Source organism: Topomyia yanbarensis, chromosome 3 (assembly GCF_030247195.1).
Source record: "Topomyia yanbarensis strain Yona2022 chromosome 3, ASM3024719v1, whole genome shotgun sequence".
In the NCBI taxonomy this organism is placed as follows: domain Eukaryota; kingdom Metazoa; phylum Arthropoda; class Insecta; order Diptera; family Culicidae; genus Topomyia; species Topomyia yanbarensis.
In genome coordinates this window covers 141319293-141334391 of record NC_080672.1, presented here as the reverse complement: position 1 = coordinate 141334391, position 15099 = coordinate 141319293, and positions in this window count along the sequence as shown.

Genomic DNA, 15099 nt, shown 5'->3' with positions numbered 1-15099 from the left:
TTTTTTGGATATCATTTTTAACATCCAAAAGCACATTTTAGACTAATAAATAGAAAATCGATTCGTTTTTAAAATTCCACAGTGGTGTTTCCCCTTAATCGTGTAGATCATCTATATTAAGGGGGTCCTCTACTCGCGAGGCCTAAAATTGAGCACTTTTTTGTGAATAAATTGTAAAGCATCTACTTAATGGATTTTAAAACTTTTTTTTTATTTTGAAGATACATGTTTTGACTTTTAAATTTTACATTTCAAGACGAAAAGAAAAATCTCTAGCGAGCTTGAAAATTCATTGATGACAGTGGTGTTGAAACTGCATGAGTCCCGCTTAAGTAAAGTTTTGGCAAATTGGGTAATCTGTAATCAGAAAACTCATATTTTTTATAATTATGGTCACGTTGGCTATGTTTAGACGAGAAGGATTTCTTTTATTTTGTAATTTGTAAAAGTTATGTAAAGATTTGTGAAAATTTCCAATATTTACGATGTTTTTGGCCTATTAAGGGCCATAAAACTGGAACAAATTGACATTTTACAAATCCCTCTCGACCAAATATAATGGTGTATTTTCTGAACAGTTGGAGAAAAAATTATTGAAATCGGACCAGTACTTCTATGAAAAGTCTGATAATCTATTATACCGGGTCCGCAGAGCTCACCTTCCTCCTCATGAAAATGTTCTAGGCTTTGCACATTTTGCTTTCTGTTAAATTCGGGCCTGTTTTGCCGCGACACCCACTTTGCGTTCAGAACGAGTTATACGTTCACTGTCGAGTCGAGTAGCACATCTTTCAGCTTCAGTCCCCAAAGTAATTCTCATCACCTGCATAGCTTGTAAGATCGATGAAAATCCTTGGTTGAAGATGCTGACTGCCAAAATTTGTGCATGTGTTTTGGCGCCAAGGAACAGATTTCACTATTCCGAGACTCATTGATGTTTTGGGCGTGAGCTCCTATGCATCTTGCTAATAAATCATTAGATGATAGACTTTCGTAGATCCTGACACGTTCGAAAGTTTCTGAAGCTTCTTTTACTTCAGCCTGATGCCACTTGCACCAACTGTCCTCGCCGGGTGAACACTTTGAGCGTTAGGGATTTTCGTTCGATGACGAGCAGTGTTCCAGGGAAGCCCAGATTGCACTTCTGTTCTATGTTCTAAAGAATTTGAGTTTCTCCGAATCGGCAGCCCATAAAATTTTTGCCGATTGATTTGTCCCTCAACTTTCCCTTTCCTTTCCCACAGATACCTTTGTTTTCTTTCTTTAGTTTTCGTAATCTCATTCCCATACGCTTCTCAACATGTCCGACGCATTCTTTCTTCCGTACGATAATCTCGTCCCAAAAAAAGCAAGAAACCATTCACAGACGCTCACATATACATAAACCGTAAAGAATGGACCGGTGAATTCTTTAAACAATGATTTTTCCATAGACAAGCGCCACCGTGGTGCCGCCGCGCTTAGTATCTCAAAAACGGCCGGAGAAGAGTACCTTTCGGTTCCCAGAAACATGCCAAGGAATATGGTTTTCGCCAAATCCTTTCTGTGGCGTATTCTCAGATACATATAGATTGAAATTAAACAAAGAAAAAATCGATATTTTGAAATCATGAGAGTAGAAGACCCCCTTAAACATCTATCTGTTTCCAACCACCGAAAACAACTGCTACGATACTCAATCTACTTTCTGCTTCAGTCATCATGAAACGAACGGGGCTATCCTGTTTGCCATAACTTCGGTTGGCATAATGCCTGATTGGCACAAGAAAAAAAAATGATAGTAGGTCATTTGACATAATAGCCATTTGCCATAATGGTCATTTGGCATAAAATGCACAGGAGATTGAATGCTATTAAGGTCGTTTGGCATAATGGCATAAAGGCCGTTTGGCATAAGAGCCATTTAGCATAAAGTATGAAAATACTTGTCCAAATTTTTATGGCGTTGTGATTCACTAAAATAAGTACGATTCCAAGAACTGCTCATGTTTGAAAGAAGGAATCAATTTCAGTGAGACGAAGAATATTTCTGTGTGAGATTCATTACATAGAAAACTTAGGTAAGCATGGAATTTGTGCATTGCACAGTGGTCCAGGAAGCGAAATTAGCGGGAAACAATTGTTAACGCATTAATCTTTAGGTTTAGAGATTTGGTGTCTTAGAAACATTTATTGTGCGTGACAAACTGCATCTTTTGGCTGAAACGGTTTTAGGGTGGCCCTTAAAATGTCAAAGTTGTAGACATTATTTCAAATTATAGTTCAGAGAGAATGATAGTTCTTTCAGCAATATTATAGAATAATCAATTCTGAGTAACTTTGTTGAAGATACTAACTTTTTATCTCAAACCGTTTTCATTTTATAGTGAGTTCCATATCATAACTTAGGGTGTCTCTCATAAAAGCAGTTTTCTCCATACAGTTTTTTAATATTATTTTTCTCACAAAAGTACCCTTCAGTGTACTTTTAGAGCATGATTAGAGGCAACTTTTGCTGAAGAAAGAAAAATTTTATCTTGGCTGGCTCAAAAGTTATACTTAATTTTCACTTAAAATATGCCCTTTTCAAATGTCGATATCTCAAAAGGGGGCAAACGAAAATTGATAATTTTGACTGCATTTGAGGCTGTACTTTTGCCTATAATATATTGAAAAATTGGAGAACGCTTTTTTCTCTTTCTCAAATAAATCAAATTTAAGTAAAAGCATTTTTGCGTATAATCCTACAGCGCCCATATTAAAAAATATTTGTTTTACACTGATTCTGTGAATTCTTATAAAGACTTTTCAAGGATCACATACATTTGCAGGCTTTTCATATTGCAAATAGGATGATGACCCTACTTTGGGCTCACTCGTTAGGGTAGCGCACTCTATCATTAATTACTCGACCTATGTACAATCGTTGAAATGCATATAAATTATGATCAATGCGTTAGGGTTAATATATTTGCTTTAGTCCTGAGAACCAGTATATTAAATAACTTGCATACGAGTGCAATAGAAACTAGAATAGCTTTCCTCTTACTTCCACCCTACCACACCACCAACAAACATAATGGAGCTATCGAAAATGCAAATAAACACTGAAGTCTGTATCCTTGAAAAGTCTTGACAAGAATTCACAGAATCCGCGTAAAACAAATATGTTTTAATATGAGCGCTGTAGGATTATACGCAAAAATGCTTTTACTTAAATTTGATTTATTTAAGAAAGAGAAAAAAGCGTTCTCCAAAGTAAAAAGTACAGCCTTTCAAATGCAATCAAAATTATCAATTTTCGTTTGCCCCCTTTTGAGATATCGACATTTTAAAAGGGCGTATTTTTAAGTGAAAATTAAGCATAACTTTTGAACCAGATAAGATAAAATTTTTCTTTCTTCAGAAAAAGTTGCCTCCAATCATGCTCTAAAAGTACACTGAAGGGTACTTTTGTGAGTAAAATCATATAAAAAAAACTGTATGGAGAAAACTGCTTTTTGAGAGACACCCTAAGTTATGATATGGAACTCACTATAAAATGAAAACGGTTTGAGATACAAAGTTAGTATCTTTAACAAAGTTGCTCAGAATTGATTGTTCTAGAATATTGCAGAAGAAAGTATCATTCTCTCTGAACTATAATTTTAAATAATGTCTACAACTTTGACATTTTAAGAACCACCCTAAAACCGTTTCAGCCAAAAGATGCAGTTTGTCACGCACAATAAATGATTCTAAGACACCAAATCTCTAAACGTAAAGATGAATGCGTTAACAATTGTTTCCCGCTAATTTCGCTTCCTGGACCACTGTGCATTGAGAACATCTGCATTTAGAACTATGTTGTATGATAGTTAACAAATTTGTGAAATATCATGCAACAAAAAATCTGTAATTGTAATCTACTAATGATATGCTAGTTTCAAACTGCAGATCTCAGGTCAAGGAAATTGGCGGAAATCAGCGAAAAAGAAATATTTTTCCTTTTTGTATTAACCATTTCATTTGCGAATATTTGGATTTCTACAATGTTTAACCAAACTACTATTTATACAATATGAAATCTAATTTGTGTCATATAGTATCTTGCTTTCTAAATGTTTGTTCATTTGACGCTTACTTTTTTGCCTCTCTCAATAGAAAGGTATTGCAATTGCTCTAAAAACCGACTTTTTAACGGAGGGCCGAGTGACATATACCATTCGATTCAGTTCGTCGAGTTCTTGCTATCTACATTCAAAAGAAGGAAAAATCCCAAGGATAGTTCATATTCAAAAGAAGAAAAATGCGACGGAAACAAATTACTATATATGCATATATTTTATGGCAAAATCTCAGACGCTTCAAGTTATTAAGCCGTGTGGTGTCCGGCGGGCTGAAATCTTTTTGCACTATTTCAGCCAAGAATAGAACCTCTGGGAACTCCTCCCATGTCGTAAGAGGCGACTAACAACATGCTAGAAGTTCCTAAGTCGAGGTATTGCTCCGTACCGAAGACTTAACCTGGGCGGACCTTAAGGTTCAGGGTTGTTAATCGATAATTAATCGTCATCGTCGATAACGTTAACCACCCGTCAACGTCGTCGGAAACTCCGTTAACGATAATGTATCGTCGGATTCATCGTCATCGTCGATAATTCGTCGGTGTTTATCGCGATACATTTTGCGTTACTTTCCCGTTTATTGGAGTTGAAGTTGATGCGATTAAATTTCAATTGTTTAGAAATAAATAACTATTGAAGGACATGTTGTTGGCAGTTGAAAATCAATAGGGACATTTTCTAAGCACAGGGGGGGGGGGGGTCCGACGATGTGTCAAAATCGAACTTTTTGTCAACTTTTCGGGAGTGTTTTATATTGAAGTTATTGGCAGTTGACAATCAATAGTTTTGGACATTTTCAATACACAGGAGGTTCGACGATGTGTGAAAATAGATTTTGTTCAACTTTTGGGGAAAGTTTATTATATTAAAAAAGCTATTGGTGAGTGAATAATCAGCTCCAATAAGACTTTAATTTGACTAGTATCGATGAACGCGGATCAAAACGTACTGAAAATTTGCCGCGTCTGTTTTAATGAATCTAATTTCAAGTTCCGTTTTTAATAACAAGCCCGTCCATTAACGATCCTTTGTATTTCCCTTCAATGTTCGATATAATCGTTCGTATACATGTATTTCACAAACAATCCGATATTAGAAATAGGAAACACTTTCGCTGATTTATAACATCTAGAGCTATCATAACTCTTTGTCTGTATAACGTGTTATCACTCGATAGTTTGCAACCCAAAAATATATCGTAGAGAAGGAATAGCGAAGTTAGTCTAAATAATGTCGCAATAAATAGTGATCTGGCCCATTAAGCAGATAAGATTAGTTTTTCTGGGCAATACTCCCACGATCGGCTGTGTGGAGTTGAAATTGCTTTTGTTTAGAAAACATAGGATACTCTCGGTAGCCGGCTACCCAGATTTTAAATGAACAAAAAACTAAACAAGATTTTTTTCGAGCGATCGTGTTTTCGAAAACTAACTGAACTACAAACTAAGGGATCGCCCATAAATTACGTAGCATTATATGGGGGAGGGGAGAGTTTTGCATTTTGTGATGATGTGTGACGACGGGAGGGTAGGGGGTCATGTCAGGCTATGTAGCTTTTTCAAAGGGGAATAACTAACATCGGTTTTTATTTAAAAAAAATCACGGGGACAGGGGGAGAGTTACCGTCAAGCTACGTAATTACCAGGGGGTATTTAGAGGTTTGTGACGAAATGCTACGATGGGAGAGGGGGGGTGGTAAAAATTACTCAGAAAATGCTACGTCATTTATGGATGATCCCTAATAAACTATGCTTCACAGGTCGCATTGCTTGCTTGGAGCGAATCCTAGACCCTATTTCCTTCCAAACCACCAACTCCGCGACACCTATGGAAGAGTCTGATGAACCTTCGGTATAAGATTCCTCATTTTATTCAAACGATCGCCGGGTAAAATCAGCACCGACACGATAGAAACCACGAATAAATTCGTCGCGTGATTGAATATTATTAAAAAATATAAGCAGTGCTCCTTATAGCCGGCTATCCGGAGTTCAAGTTGCTTATTTTGCTAATCGTATTAATACAACAAATGATAAATTTCCCAAATTCTCGGCAGCCGGCTGCCCAGAGCAATTATTACATGATAACGCTATTGGCACACTTACTAACAACTCTCCCCTTCCCGTGATACATGTGGAGATGCAGAGGATTCCTCGGTCTCTAGTAGCAACATGTATCGGACTAACATTCCTTCCTTTCCCAGAAGATCTGCATTCGGACGTGGCCGGCGTCGGTATTGATCAGCATGCAGGGATCGGAATAGATTGTACAATGTGGCTCATCATGTTATTCCCAAGCATGTTGTTCCAATCAACATTTTGCAACCTAATTTGGTTCTGGTCAATAACGGAGTAGCAACTACGGGCGATCTCTTATGCTTATGCTTATGCTTAAATCTCAGACGCTTCAAGTTATTATAAAAATCAAAAATATTTTCAAAGTAATGACAATAATTACTTTGAAAATATTAGAAATTCTTAGTTATGTGTTTTAACCTTCTAAATCCCACTGGCCGGCACTGCTATTATGATTAAAAGTTTTCTGCATATGGTCCAATCACCCATGCAAATAACTTAATCTCGGGATTTATTAGGTACTAGCTAATACCCATCGCGCGTTGCTGCGACTTTCAACGAAATAGGAGGAAAACACCATTTGTTCCGAAGCGCCATCTGGCGGACAGATAATCCCCAACTAATAGGACACAAACACGCTTCATAACAAATGCTTACTATGTGCAAATTTTGACAGCAATCGCTTAAGCCGTTTGGGAGACTATAAATCATATACATACAAACATTGACTTTTATATTTAAGGTATTAGCTCTACCGATTTTCTAATGACACATTGCAGAATAACAGAGATCTAGCGGCACATTCCGAGGCCACTTTCCTGTCGGCATTCTCGCATACGTGTATCATTATTATACCAGTATTATAATGAAAATTTCGATTCCTTGCCACGAATGCGTGCGCAAGAAATTGACGGGTATTTAGTGTATCCTAATTTTATTTACTTTGGTTTAATATATAAATTTATTAGGTATCTCAGCTTGCTACCTTATACATACCTTGATTAACTATTAGCAATGGCCTTAGGACCTTTGGCTCACCGGTTTGTTCGACCAAAATTGTCCGAGTCGCTCCCGCATCGGTTTCCTTTCACATGTCATCCTTGCAAAAACTAGTGCAGTGGTGTCCTCCGTATCACAGTACAATATATTCCTCAGTCGCTCCACGTCCTCCGAAAATTTCGACCACATCATCTTAAACAAAATAGGAAACCAAGCCGATTTTGCCGAGCACCGTCCTCGGGCGTTCAAAACTGTAAAGCACTGCTGACAACGATGTGAAGAACCAAACTTGGACTACAAACTCCCAAATCATCCCACTTCTCTAGTTCAACTCCTCTTCGGTCCAGTGGTAACACGAAGAAGAAAAATATAATTCTAAATTTTCGCGTTCGAAGCGCACGGTTACTACGATCGAAATCCAACTCTTAGAAATTCTTAGTTGCATTTAAAATCAATAAAATTCAAACAAATTTTCATGTTCAAATGAATGTGGAGAGCTAAAAACGCAGTGCAGTTGTCTGCATAGCAAGTCTTCTTAAAAAAAAGTCCAGTGTGCAATGACTGTAGTTTTATTGTATTTCCGGAAAATTCGGACAATTTCTATAGTCCATATCGTGCAATGGCAGGGTAGACGTACCTTTATTGATCTCATTAGTCACGATGTCACACTATTTCGCTGATAACTCGGCTTACACTGATTGGAATGCGCTTAAATAGGTATTAATATCTTTGCTTCGTTGTTCAGAAGCAGATCAATAAAAAATCTGGTTTGGAAAATATGAAATACTTGCGTTAGAGCGAAGCGAAAAGTCGAGTACAACGCACCCTCATTCATCTTACCATTTGAGGTAATGCGTTGAATAGAAGAGCTAAGATGAATTAGAGCACAGTAACCCTATTTCGGGAAACTACATCCGTAAAAATTACCGATTTGGTATCATATTAGTTCAGTTATTGACCCCATAAAAATCCTCTCGATTTTCCCTACAGACTAAATGGGCTTGCATCAGTACAATCAGCCGACTGCACCACAAATTAATCGGTCGATTGCTGCACCGACTCTTATGGGCGTCTGCCGACGCGACATCCAATTAAATGTGACCGACGAAATCTGTTGAGATCGGTCTATTTCAACCGACTAAATCGATTAGTTGGTAGCTTTAAACTGGAACCAGATAAAGGTAGATTAAATCTGGCGATTAATATGTTGACGAAAATTGTTCATTATTAGACCTGAGGAATTAGCTTTAATGTCTATCATGCCAAATGGCTTTATATCAAATGGCCATTATGCCAAACGGTCATTATGCCAAATGGCAATCTATCTATATTTTCAATCTTGTTTTAATCGATTATGCTAAATGACCTTTATGTCAACTGACTTTATGCCAAACGACCACTTGAATCTCGCTGTGGCTATGCTAAGTGGTTTTATGCCAAACGACGTTATGCCTAATGGGCTTCTCCCTTCCCAAATACAGTGCAAATTCGTTAGTTGGGACACGACTGCGCCCCAACTAGCGAATCGTATCCGTTAATTGGGGCAACTGACAGTTGGCAAAAATTACCCGAGGGAAACGTTGATTGTTTTCTTTCGATAAAAAACAAACACAAATATTTTGCGGTTCACGAAAGTTGGCTGTTTCTTCCCCGTTTAATGATGAATTTTACGAAAAAGAATGTCATTAGTGTTCTCTTTGCCATTAATTACATTTGTTTACAATTCTTTCACATAACAAGGAAATGGATACGCCGCTGAAAATAAACGATGAAGCGCAAGCATACTAAGTTGACACTAGTTATAAAGTCATTTGAAAATGTGATTGAATACATCAGGGATAACCTCCAAGAAATCAGCAATCACCATTTCTGCTACACAAACTAATTGATGCTAAATAAAAGAAGCGCATTATCTAACACATTTACAAATTTCATAATGTTTTTTTGTTTCCGGAATATAAATTCAATTCTATTGAATTTCAAAGTATGTTTTTTTAGATCTCTACAGAAATCAACCAATGAGCCCCTTGAAATAAATGACTTAAATGTCAATACCGTTTTGACTTTCAGTTTAAGTTCAGTTTCAGACATAAGAGTGTCTTTTAGTTGGGGCAAATACAAATTTGTATTTGGTTGGGGCATGCCCTAACTAGCGAACACCCATCTAACGAACAGCCCAACTAGCGAACCCTCAACTAACGAATTTGTGCTGTATAAGCTACTTTGATTACATCCTGCCCTTTTGTTTAGTAGAGGGGAATGGGCACGTTGTGCCAGATTGGTTGTGGCACGTACTGCCCATAAGCGCAAGTCAGTTCCATGTTCTATGTGATTCTCTATCTGCATCGGACTGACTTGCGATTATGGGCCCTATTCTCACAGTCACGTCACCTAGTGACTAGAAGGAAATTTTCTTCTAGTCACTGAGTGACGTGACTGTGAGAATAGGGCCCTATAGGTAGCATATCGATTGAATCAGTGAATGGCTGACGCGTAAGTGTCTGAGCCGATGCAGTGTGAAAAAAGCATAAAAAACGCGACATTACTCAGCAGCTTGATAGAAGGCTGTGTTGTTATAGAAAATGCATACTCCTTATGTAAAAATGTCTGGGGAGTCGATTGCATGTATTTAAAATGACCGTAAAGTAGGCTATCATGCCCGTTTTGCCCCAATTTCTCCTTTCACTTGAATTTATGCTCAAAACTGAATATATAGCTCGGATGAAAGTTGAATACGGCTGACGAAAATTAGTATTTCTCATGTAAAAAAGTCCAGAGAATCGATTGAAGATAAGAAGAATAATCTCACAAAACGTATACATCCACTTTGCCCCAATTCTTTACAAAACTAAAGTTTGAAATTAATCATGGCATTATATTTCGGTAAACGGATATATGCAGCTGATCAAAAATGATAATTTTTATGTATAAAAGTCCAGGTTATCGCTTGAATATAGTTATAATGGCCGCACGAAACGTGTGTACCCGTTTTACGCCAACTCTTCCCATATCTCAAGTGGGAAGATAAACCTGGTTGTGCTTCTCGAAAAGAGACCGAAGGTGGCTGATGAAAAGATCTTATGTAGAAAAATTCGGAAAATCTGTTGAAGATAGCTAGAATGAACGCCCGAAACGTGTATACCCGTTTTACCCCAATTCTCCACGTAATATACACACCAAAAAAATATGAATTTTATCGTTGACGTAATTGCAAGCATGACATAATTTAATAAACCGTAATTCACGAAATGCCGAAATATAACCGCGCTCCGTTTAATTTTACATGAAACATATACTTTACATGCGCAATGACATAGAATTACACGTACTGCCATTCAGAACAATCGCCATATGTGGCATAAAATTACATGATTATCGAAATTCAACGACAAGTAAAATTAGAATGAAATGTAAAAGTAAGTCATTTTTGATGCTCGTATATGTCAGGGTCAGGAGACGTAAATTTACACGATTTTTTCTAGGTGTGTATGTGTGAAGTTATATCTTACTCATCATCTCAGAAACAGACTGAACGCGAATTTCTTGTGCATAGGAATCACTACTTTTCTTCAGATGCATGCAGCTTCTTTCGGAGAAGTACAGCCAGGTTTAACTTCACTCTTTAGTTATGAGAGGAACTTAGGGTAAAACGGGTACACATGTTTCGTGCGTACATTCTAGCTATCTTCAATTGATTCCCTTAAGTATTTATCATAAAAAATACATATTCCTTGTTTAGACGTGAGTCTTGTTTTTAACTTTTTTCCAAGGTTTTTCGGAACGTGGTGTCCAATGGGAAATAGAAAGAATTAAACGGAAACGGTGACAATTCACCTTTTATTGGACACATTGGGAAAAGATATGTCCTCAAGCATGAATCGAACCTGCGATCACCCAGTCTCTAGTTGGGTGCATTAACCACTCCGCCATCGAGGAACTGTGATGATGCATCACAGATTTCCAACAATATCGTGATCCCCGCCACAGTCTCAATACCTACAATAATACTTTTTATCAGCCGCTTTCAGCCTCTTTCTGAAATGCTGGCTAAGTATAATTTTACACTAGTATAAGGGAAATAATTCGGGTGAAACGGGTAAACATCTTTCGTGCGGTCATTCCAAGTATGTTCAATCGATTCCCTGAACTGTTTTATATAGGAAAAACTACTTCGGGGAGCCGCTTTCAACATCTTTCTGAAACGATGAGTAAGGTATAACTCCTTACATACATCATGCAAAGAATTGAGGTAAAACGGGTATACACGCTTCGTGCGGTCAGTCTAACTATCTTCAGTCAATTTCTCGGAAGTTTTTACATAAGAATTGCTACTTTTCATCAGCCGCATTCAGTCTCTTTCCGAGAAGCACAGCCAGGTTTAACTTCACACTTGATTTATGGGATGAATTTGGGGTAAAACGGGTACACATGTTTTGTCCGGTCATTCGAACTATCTTCAATCAATTTCCTTGACCATTTAACATAAAACATTACTTTTGATCAGCCGCTTTCGGCCTCTTTTTGAAATTTCGTGCGGTCATTCTAACTATTTTCAACCGATTCCCCGGATTTTTGTACATAAGAATTACTACTTGTCATCAGCCTCCTTCAGCCTCTTTTCGAGAAGCACAGCCAGGTTTAACTTCCTACTTAAGATATGGGAAGGGTTGGGGTAAAACGGGCACACAGAATATTTTGCATAAGAAATATTATTTTCGATCAACCGCATTCAGCCTCTTTCTGAAATGTAGATTCAGGTTTAACTTTGCACTTGAGTAATGGGAGGAATTGGGATAAAACAAGAACACACGTTGTGGGCTGCCGGTCTAACTATATTCAAGCGATAACCTGGACCTTTATACATAAAAATTACAACTTTTGATCAGCCGCATATAACCTTTTACAGAAATATTATGCCAGGATTAATTTTAAACTTTAGTTTTGCGAAGAATTGGGGTAAAATGGGTGTAAACGTTTCGTGAGATTATTCTGATTATCTTCAATTGATTCTTTGAACTTTTTGCCTTTCTCATAAAGAAAGGTTATGTAATCGCTGTAGAAATCGTCAACCTAATCCCGACCCGGGGGGCCGAATGTCATTTACCATTCGACTGAGTTCGTCGAGATCGGAAAATGTCTGTGTGTGTATGTATGTGTGTGTATGTGGAAAAAAATGTCACTTCTGTTTCTCAGAGATGGCTGGACCGATTTGCACGAACTTAGTGAAAGGTACAACCTTCCCATCGGCTGCTATTGAATTTTCTGTTGATTGGACTTCTGGTTCCGGAATTACGGGTTGAAGAGTGCGACCACACAGCAAATTCCCATATAAACTGAAATGGAGAATTCTCAAAGAGGGGAGTAAGGGAAAATTTCAAAATCGAATTTGTATTTTGGATGCCAAATGACTTTAAAATGCATGAAACGTTGAGATTTGATGCAACCTCGAAAAAAATTTTTTTTTACGAAAATTGACTTTGGCACATTTTTGCCTTTCTCATATAGAAAGTTTATGCAATCGCTCTAAAAATCGTCAACCTAATCCCGGCTTGTATTGGCTTAGGTAGGAGTATGCAGTAAGAGGTTGCTACTTTAAAATTATAACTAGTTTAAAATTTCTTAACGGATCTTGATCTTCCTTGATCCGCCGCTGGTTTCAAGCGATGTTTCAGTGTCGACACATAGTATCTCAAAATCGTGGCTGTCGATCCATTGTATGTACTATGTATGTGCAAATCGTACTGAATATGTAATATACATTCCAGCATTGTACTGAACATAACCAGTTATGGAATCGTAGTTTGGACACAAATGAGAAAGGCACAATTGCACCACTAGGTGGATTAAAACAGGTTTTTACATAAGGAATGCTAATTTTGGTCAGCCGTATTCAGCATTCTTCCTAGTTATATATTAGGTTTTGAACATAAACTCAAACGAAAGGGGAATCGGGGAAAAACGGGCATGATAGCGTATCGTGCGGTTGTTGTGCGATGGTTATAACTGTCAGTGAGCAATCGAGTAAAACAGGATTAGTTCATATAATTATAATTTGTCAAATGCTTCGGGTCACTAAACTATAATATATTTAGAAGTACTGTGTAATATTCAGATAGGTAATATGCTAGGTAGAACTGGCCCAAAACCCAAACGGACCACCAGCTGTTTCTCAGCTATGGTAATATTACGAAAAGTTCCACTTATATGGTAGACTAGGATCACAAAAGATGACTAACCATTAGACTGCCCAGAAAAATAATGAATTTTTGAAAACTCAATCGGCCCACCCCTGAGTCGATTTCTAGTCCCACCAAGAGTACTTGCTCCAAATTTGAAGCAAATCGGACAAGTCTAGCTACCGGACCAACGTGCTTGAAGTTTGTATGGGATTTTTCGACAATTTACATGGAGAAAACCCACTTGCTCACATTTTCGCCGCTAGGTGCCACTGTATACATCAGATTATCACCAAAAGTGAAACTTAAGAAGATAATTTTATTATCTACAACTTTGTTGAAGACTGCAAAGCAATCCGACTCCAATAGGAAAAGTTATTAAACTTTTAACGAAGTGATGTCTGAGTCAGTTTTGCATGGGGCCTAGCAGTGCATGATAGTGTATCAGTACAAGGTTCTAACAAACTAAACATTTTTGTGGATTAATGGTTAGATTTATCTGAATAGTATGTTCGGAAGAATTGCAGTACATAATACGAGTTATGTTTTGGTTAGAAAATTTTAGTTCAATCTGTGACCGCATAGATGGCGCCAACACTAACTTTTCAACGGAGAGAGATAGAATATCGAGATGTTTGGAAGAATTACTGCAATATTCTTGTTCTACAACTTTGTAGAAGACACCTAATTTCTATCTCTCTTCGTTGAAAAGTTAGTGTTGGCGCCATCTATACGGTCAGATGTGGAACTACAATTTTCTAACCAAAACATAACTCGTATTATGTACTACAATTCTTCCGAACATAGTATTCAGCTAAATCTAACCATTATTGCATAAAAATGTTTAGTTTGTTAGAACCTAGTACTGATACACTACCATGCACTGCTAGGCCCCATACAAAACTGACTCAGACATCACTTCGTTAAAAGTTTAATAACTTTTCCTATTGGAGTCGGATCGCTTTGCAGTCTTCAACAAAATTGTAGATAATAAAATTATCTTCTTAAGTTTCACTTTTAGTGATAATCTGATGTATACAGTGCCACCTAGCGGCGAAAACGTGAGCAAGTGGGTTTTCTCCATGTAAATTGTCGAAAAATCCCATACAAACTTCAAGCACGTTGGTCCGGTAGCTAGACTTGTTCGATTTGGCTCAAATTTGGAGCAGACACTCCTGGTGGGACTAGGAATCGACTCAGGGGTGGGCCAATGGGGGTCATTTTTTTTTCTGTCACTCTACTAACCATGTTCCTGTTTTATGTCCATTGAACCATATGACCAAAATAAAGCGGCCCAAAGCCAAATTAAAGCGGCCAAACCATGTTTATTTGTTCATAATACACATCTTTTTCGGCTCCATATCATTTTAGTAAGTAGTCGAAAGATAACATTTTATGATTTATTAATGCTTGATGTTGTGCGGAAACTCAATAGAGCATAAAAATGCATAACCTCACTCTTCTGACAGTTCAGAGAGCTTGTTTACATGGACTTAGAAAATTTTTGATTCCACCCAGTACAAGAAACTCGGTTCGAATTCTAACACTATGAAAAACAAGCTCTCTGAACTGTCATTTTTTCGAGCATTTTTACTCATATGTCGTCATCTTGCAATGTCCCATAATGCATGAGATTATCTAGAGTGAACATAAAAATAATGAAGATAGACGCTAATTAAAAATCAACGACCATACACATCCACAATACCGACACATCAAGCAATAATATTCGAAAAAGTTGAACGAAGTATCGTAAAATTCAAC